The 8,037-nt window shown below is 41.7% G+C and overlaps 1 non-coding gene across 1 annotated transcript; it reads left to right on the forward strand.

Annotated features, from left to right (window-relative positions):
- The first annotated feature begins 436 nt into the window (after positions 1–436).
- On the forward strand, positions 437–518 carry Trnas-gcu (transfer RNA serine (anticodon GCU)). Its single transcript has one exon. It is a non-coding gene; the product is annotated as a tRNA-Ser (tRNA).
- The last annotated feature ends 7,519 nt before the right edge of the window (positions 519–8,037 follow it).

The raw sequence follows: 8,037 nt of genomic DNA on the forward strand, positions 1-8,037 counted from the left end.
ATCGTGAAGCCTGAAACAGGACGCTCAATGAATGCTAATAAGAAAAGAACGTAATGTCTGTTTACTTAACTTTAATCCATCCTTTTGGTATACATCGTTCTTGTTGAGACATGCTTTAGACGGTAATTATCAATTGCTATGTAAGGCTAATGGCGCCTTGCTAGGTCGTAGCCATGGACTTAGCTGAAGGCTATTCTAACTATCTGCTCGGCTAATGAGCGATGCTTCGTCAGAGTAGTCGCTAGCAAAGTCGTCGTACAACTGGGGCGAGTGCTAGTCCGCCTCTCTAGACCTGCCATGTGGTGGCGCTAGGTCTGCAAGTACTGACAGTGGCGACACGCGGGTCCGACACGTACTAATGGACCGCGGCCGATTTAAGCTACCACCTAGCAAGTGTGGTGTCTGGCGGTGACACCACATTCCTCCCCCACAAATCGACGAGGTGGCCGAGTGGTTAAGGCATTGGAATGCTAATCCAATGTGCTCTGCACGCGTTGGTTCGGATCCCATCCTCGTCGCCATGTGATGTGTCGACAGAGGGGCCGACACAGTGTTATTTTGAGGGGGCCGAATAGGCACGCTATAAGCTCACCCAGAATATCGTGAAGTCTGAAACAGGACGCTCAATGAATGCTAATAAGAAAAGAACGTTATGTCTGTTTACTTAACTTTAATCCATCCTTTTGGTATACATCGTTCTTGTTGAGACATGCTTTAGACGATAATTATCAATTGCTATGTAAGGCTAATGGCGCCTTGCTAGGTCGTAGCCATGGACTTAGCTGAAGGCTATTCTAACTATCTGCTCGGCTAATGAGCGATGCTTCGTCAGTGTAGTCGCTAGCAAAGTCGTCGTACAACTGGGGCGAGTGCTAGTCCACCTCTCTAGACCTGCCATGTGGTGGCGCTAGGTCTGCAAGTACTGACAGTGGCGACACGCTGGTCCGACACGTACTAATGGACCGCTGCCGATTTAAGCTACCACCTAGCAAGTGTGGTGTCTGGCGGTGACACCACAGCAAGCACACTTGACAGCCCATGAACCTTCTTTTTTTTCTTAAACTTCTTTCTCTAGAGTTGTTTTTGTAATGTATGTTATACCTTGTATGTGTTTGTGAATTTGCACGGTAATTCTTATGTAAGTGATAGAGTATGGCGCACAAATTACAAATTACTGCATTGTTCTCTACACCATGTTTCTTTGTATTCTGTATTTTTTGTTGTGTGTATGCAAACAGTGTGCCTGAATTCCCCATAAACTGAAGCAGATACCACCACTGTCATTGTGAATGGACCATCAGTTCAGGGAACATTCTGTAAAGGTTATTCTTGCTACAGGGACACAGAATGAATCGGAGGTTGTAATTAGATTCTGAAAGCCCATAAAGAGATTGTTAACTTAAATATTATCTTGTGTGATTGAGTTCAGGTTAGTTTAATGATTGAAATTGTTGTAACACCTTGGGCATTTAATTGCAGAGCACTCGAACTCTGATTGTAAAGAATAAACTTTTTCCATAATTGGCTCACATGCCCGGGCCATATTCAGAGCGTGAATGTCTGTGTGAATCGGTGTTTGGAAGGGGCTCCCTGGGTATGGATGTGTGATGTGAGTGTTAGAGTTCCATATTAAGAAAGTGAAGTTGGCTATATCATAAATAATCCTCCCTCTATGAGCTGCATTTTTCAGATGCAGTGATTTTTATTATAGAGTGCTGCATGTGGAATCAGTTTGCATGATTGTTCTTGGGCGATTGACTCACTACCTTGCTCCTAAGTGAGCCAACCGCTCACCAATTACAATCTAAAATGGCGTAGTGGCTATGAGAGGTGGCAGAAGCCCCCTCTCATATTTCTATCTTACTCTGAGTAATTCGATTTTCCTCTCTAATTGCATGGAGTGAAAAGTTGCTATTTCTTCACATGCGGACTTTCCAATCAGCGTCTCTCGTCACCCGGGTGGTCCGGTGACAGGCGGGCTTTACTGATCCTGAAAGGGTTAAGCCGACAGGTGTGAGTGAGTTGAGTGAATGCTTTCAAGACGCCGACATTATCATAATAGCGGCGGAGACATGCCCGCAGGGGCCTGAAGGAGCGGCTGGGCTAGAGATTCTGTTACTTCACAGAAACTTCGTGAAAACTCTTTCTGGCCGACTACCAGCGAGGCATGGGAATGACTTGTGTTCCCAGGCAGTGTGGGTGGGCAAATTCCCACGTTTTCCGCAAAATCGTAACTGTGATTGGCTTGCTCAAGGCATAGCTCCGTGACATAGCAAAATCGGCGCAGAAATTGGCGCCAAGAACCTCCGTTGTGGAATGCTAGTGCTTCGGCAATGGAGTGGAATTCTCTTCCGGTTTTCGAGTTGCTGATTGGGACGTTTAACCACGGCCAATGTCGTGGGGGCGGGAATGTTCTGTGTTCGGCTTGTACGGGTGCTCTTGAGAGAGTCGGCTCTCGCCTTTCGGTCGGAGTAGGTTACAAGACTGAGATCTCGCTGCTCTGAACAGCCTGCCTTCCGTTAGCTGTCTAATATACTTTTATTTGATTGTAACAGTTTAACGAAGTTGCTGAGGTTTCGACTTCAACGTAACTTTCCGAGTACAGTTGGCAATGGAGCGTTCTGCGTACAAGCGGCCTATGTTGTCGGTCTTGGCCAGTTTTGGCTACAGTTGACTGTATTTGAGTTACTGTGTGACTTCGCTTGTTAAAATCAATCACTGTACCATCAGCGATTGTGTGGCGAGCCTTCTTCGTCTCTCTCAGAGGCGCATTTGTATTGATAGGAAGTCTTTAGTCTGGAACAACCAGACCAGAACAATTTGTTTCGGGCTATACCGCAACCAGCCATCGCTTCCGGTGTCCTTGCAGTTAAGAAGACAGCTTGGTAATGTATGTCTGCAGCACTGGAAGACTAGGGAATTGGCACTGTGATAATCAGAGCTCAGCAGGGCGCGCCTGTTCGTCTTTTCTAACTTTGTTCTGTCTTGGGTGTTCATCGTCTGAGTTATCACTACCGCAGCAACAATTAATGTTGAGTTAGCAGTCTGTTTCTCTTAAGATTTGAGTTGCAAGGAATTGGCTCCACATACCACTTCGTCATAAATGTCACAATCTAGTTTATGGACAACTTCACCTTCACAGCATTTATTTATCCAATTTGATGTATTGTAAATGTTTCACGTGTTTAGTTTATGATTTTGAGTTTATTCATAATAAATCAAATTGGTATTTTGGACAGAACTTTCATTGTGTTAATCGGTAGAGCAAATCTTTCATTTCTCACTACGTTACTGAAACTTTCTTTTATTAAATTAATGTCTATCAAATTAAATTACTTCAGGTGCCAAACTCTTTTCTACTCCACTTGCAGGGTCGACTACAGTCAGTTCGCGTTTCTTCTTAATCCATGTGCAACAGCAAAAGTAGGAGTTAAAAAAGGCGGGGCTTAGAGCATCATTTCCATATGAAGATTCGTGAAGAATTTAGCGTTAAAAACACTGCTCACCTCGGCAGCTTGCAGTTTTATTTGGCAGCATACCTACGCAGAACCCTGATGATGGTGATCTCATGAATGACCAAACCGAAAGGAGGTAGTGCAACTAATTTCGTTGACAATCTAAACCAATGGTTAATTTGGTGCTCTTCCTAACTAAACAGCGATGCCAGTGCGAAAATTTGTAACTGCAAGTTCCGATCCATGTTATCCTCAATTACATAAATTTGGACTACTGGCGTAGTTTCCTTCAATATGTGTATGTCGCAATTCCTCATTCGACGTAACCTTCTCGCTTTGTGAACCTTGCAGCCACATTTCTGATTTTTAGAAAAGAAGAGGCAGCATCAGCATTAAAATAGACGTAGCTTAAAAATTATCACAAATTTTCAGATTAATGTGGCAACATTTGCTGTCTTACATACACAAAAGGTATAACTGATTATAAGCAAAACATGCTCGAAACCCTTTTCAATGTATTAAATGGAAAAAAAATGAAATAAAATGTCATAAACCGCATGGCAGCTTTCAAGCTGTTCTCTGTTCTTGCTATTTTCCAGATACCTTTCTCCATTTCAGAGTAATTACTGCTTCCCAGATCATCTGCTAGCCTTAGACATCCGTATCTAGCCCATGCGATTCTACCGGTCCACCATTCCATCACCTACAATTTTTAGCAACATTTCATGTCGTAATACAGTATATGCACAACTATACTGTCACTTCGTTTCATACGTTAACTACCAGACAATTTTTGTAGGTGGTCCTTTAGAGAGAGTGTTCATTCCTTACTCGAACAGCCATGTGATTTTCAACAGTCTCTTATACCACCATATTTGTAAGGCTTCAAACTATTTACGAACTCATTTTTTTTTAGCTCCATAGATTTGGTGGAAGACATTTTTGTGCACAGGACCAAAAAAATGCCGTATAATCCTACTGTTCTGCATATTGTTCCGACTATTTCGTCGTCACATGGCAGGCCTTAAAGCTTAAATTAGTATAGGGAGTGGTTGGGCAGAGCAGCCATCCTAAAGCTTGGTGATCTTTGTAGCCACATTGTAATCAATCTAGGAACTCCAAACCATCAGTTTGCACAGTCAGACTATCCTCCTACATGAGTGGCTTTTTTAACTATCGTTGGACCAAAAGGGAAACGCTTACATATCATTAAATTTAAATACAAACAAGTGATCATTGTACCCGACTATGTGGGACTTGATGGCCACATATCTAATAAGAGCTAATGAAACTGAGAAAAACAAATTTTATCTTTGAAATAATGTATTGAGAGGACAAAGATATTATTTGCACTACGAATTAGATATTGTTGGTAACGTATTAATAATGTAAGTTAATTCTCTGTCAAAACTTTCCTCTGCAACGATTTTCTAGGAACTCGATAGGTGGCTGTAGCAATTTTCGACAGTACCGTCCTTGACCGCCTATGTTGCTCTCTCTATGGCAAGTGGAGCCACGTTTGACTCTCACCTTTGCGTTTGTATGTGTTCACCATAACAGTTACTTATTATTGTTGTGGAACTATTACATTTGTTATTATTTGCCACACTTCTTACTGTTTACTAGGCAACGGCCTTGCCGCAGTGTATACACCGGTTCCCGTGAGATCATCGAAGTTAAGCGCTGTCGGGAGTGGTCAGCACTTGGATGGGTGACCATCCTGCTGCCTTGGGCTGTTGCCATTTTTCGGGGTGCACTCAGCCTCGTGATGCCAATTGAGGAGCTGCTCGACCGAATAGTAGCGGTTCCGGTCCAAGAAAACCGCCATAACGACCGGGAGAGCGGTGTGCTGACCACACGCCCCTCGTATCCGCATACTCTATGAGGACGATACGGCGGTCGGATGGTCCCGATGCTCCACTTGTAGCCTGAAGACGGAGTGCCTTTTTTTTAATTTTTACTAGGATTCATATTAATTATAGATACATTCAATAATATGGAATGGCAAAAATTGTTATTAATATTTCCTTTGGAGAAACTAAAATCATGTCACACAACCTACACCTAAATACCTATTTAAAATACCTGAAAGGTCAATAACAGAAAATACAAATATTAAAAGAATTCATGCTAGGCAGCAGCAAACCAGCGAGAAGACTCAAAGGAAACCATCTTTAATTGGAAGAAGAGAGATATAACAACAAATCCTTTTCATGGAGGTCCAGAATTAAACATTATAAAATAGTGCTCAACCGAGAAGCACTGTATGCTTGCAGCAGAAACCGTAACAATGAATCGCGTAAGCCAGACAGAATAATTAGAACCGAAAGAAAGAAAGACTAAGAGAAAGCGTAGGAACAAAACTTCACGGTAATGCAACAGTATACATCAAGAATGAAACTCTCTAAAAAAAATAAAAAAAGAGTGGAAAGTTCTCAGATATAAGTGGAAAGGAAGACTAAATTTTTACAGTCATCTTACCAGAACGAACTCAAGGAATTTTCGATTTCTGCCATAACCGCATAACGAAATCTAACTGGCTTAATAAAAGCGAAAAAGACCTAAGAGAATTAAAAATTTCGGAAAAGTCATTACTCGATAGAACACCTCATATAATTGTTAAGGATGAAAAATAATAAGTTACAAGGAAGACTGAAAATAAAGTCAAAATCCATCATCTAGGAAGAGGCGAGAAGAAGAACGTCAGAGGGAATAAAGGATTACTGGGCGTAAAGGAAGGAACATCATGCAAAGAAGTGACTGATTCATCGTACTCCAAGGAAGGTGAAACGAAAGACGAAGAGTGGTTCATAGAAATAACGGTAGAAACGGAGGTAAAGAAATTTAGTTGAGAGCTGGTACATTGGCGACGGCGGGGAGCACATTCACCAGTAGCTGGTCATAGTGTCCACACAGACGCCATTCCACAAAAGTTATCAGTTGGCGATGGCCTTTCGACACTGTCATGAAATAACAACTTTATTCATTACGTAAATCTCTAATAATTGCATGAGGTAAGAACTTATGAGGTAAGAACTTACCTTAGGTCAAAGAAGGAAGATGGGAGTGCAACGTCCCAACGGCGAAGAGGTCGTTAGTGACAGACCATTTTTCAGAAGGCCTCAAAATCATACAAAACGTGACTGTTGAACAACGTAATAATCTGGCTTTTTCGAGCAACTACTCGTAACACTGTATGTCGAGTGATACTTTTATGCCTGTATCACATGACTGAATCACTATACTGATATAAAGATTCAAATTACTGTTATGTCCACATTAGCCATTATACCCCACCCATCCTCTACAGCACATACCTTCATTAACGCAAAACGTATTAATTGTGTATAGTTAATGCTCTGGTTGTAAGTGTATGAAACGAGGTCATCCACCCATAAGCTCTAATAACGTTTAACATATTGTGCAATAATAGACATGTCGTATACACAACCTAAACCCTAGCAATAGCAATGGGAGGTTGGGGGGGGGGGGGGTTACTTAGTGCCTATCCTTTGAAAATATTTTAATCTAATGACTTACTTTATATTTAAAGACTTCAGAAATATAACTATTGTTTTAATTTATTATTATACCAGATAACATACATGTTTTAATTTTCTCAGTTAAACTTAACGCAAAAATTTAAGTCTAATGTTCAAGACCTTACCTACACATCAGTACCTACAAGGTGCTTCAAAAAAATGTATATACAATTTGAAGATTCATAGAAAATTTATTTCCCGTTCTGCAATGTTAAATTTCTGGACATGGAAAGCTTAAGGTCCAATTGGAAAAATAAATGTACTTTGCAAATGTGATTAATGTTCGAACTGGTGGTCTTCAGCATCAATACATTTCTGTGTACGAGTCACAACTGATTCCGCACATCGTACCAAAGTGTCGAATGATATTTCTCCGCACGCCGCCTGAATCCCATTCCAAAGGGTGTCCAGGTTACGTGGTTTACGTTTGTATACCTCATCTTTTACTGTGCACCATAAGAAGAAATCCAGCTGCGTGAGGTCTGGAGAGCGTGCAGGAAACTCGACTGGTCCCCTGCGCCCTATCCACTGGCCTGGCACATTGTGATCCAGGTATGCACGTACGTCCCTATGATAGTGCGGCGGGGCGCCATCTTGTTGGAAATAAAACTCATCATTACCGTACAATGCACGAATGTCAGGGAATATGGAGTCAGTAAGCATTGTTAGGTACGTTTCTACATTAACATACCTTCAAAGCGGAAAGGCCCAATGAGTCCCCTTGCAGACAAACCACACAACACATTTACACCAGAAAAATTCACAGCCTTTTCAACTGTAATGTGAGGATTATCTTCAGCCCAGTACACACAATTGTGCCTATTGACAGTTCCATTGAGTTTGAATTGGGCTTCATCCGACCAAATTATATTACCCATGAATCCCGGTTCACGTCTCACCATCTCCTGAACCCATTCAAAAAATTCTAACCTGCGATCTGGATCGTCACTTAGCTGCTGCCACCTCACAGATATTTAACCCTGTAGAACGGGAAATAAATTGTTTATGACAGTTCAAAGTGTGTATTCATTTTTTGACGC

This window comes from Schistocerca cancellata, chromosome 5 (genome assembly GCF_023864275.1).
Source record: "Schistocerca cancellata isolate TAMUIC-IGC-003103 chromosome 5, iqSchCanc2.1, whole genome shotgun sequence".
Taxonomy (NCBI): Eukaryota; Metazoa; Arthropoda; class Insecta; order Orthoptera; family Acrididae; genus Schistocerca; species Schistocerca cancellata.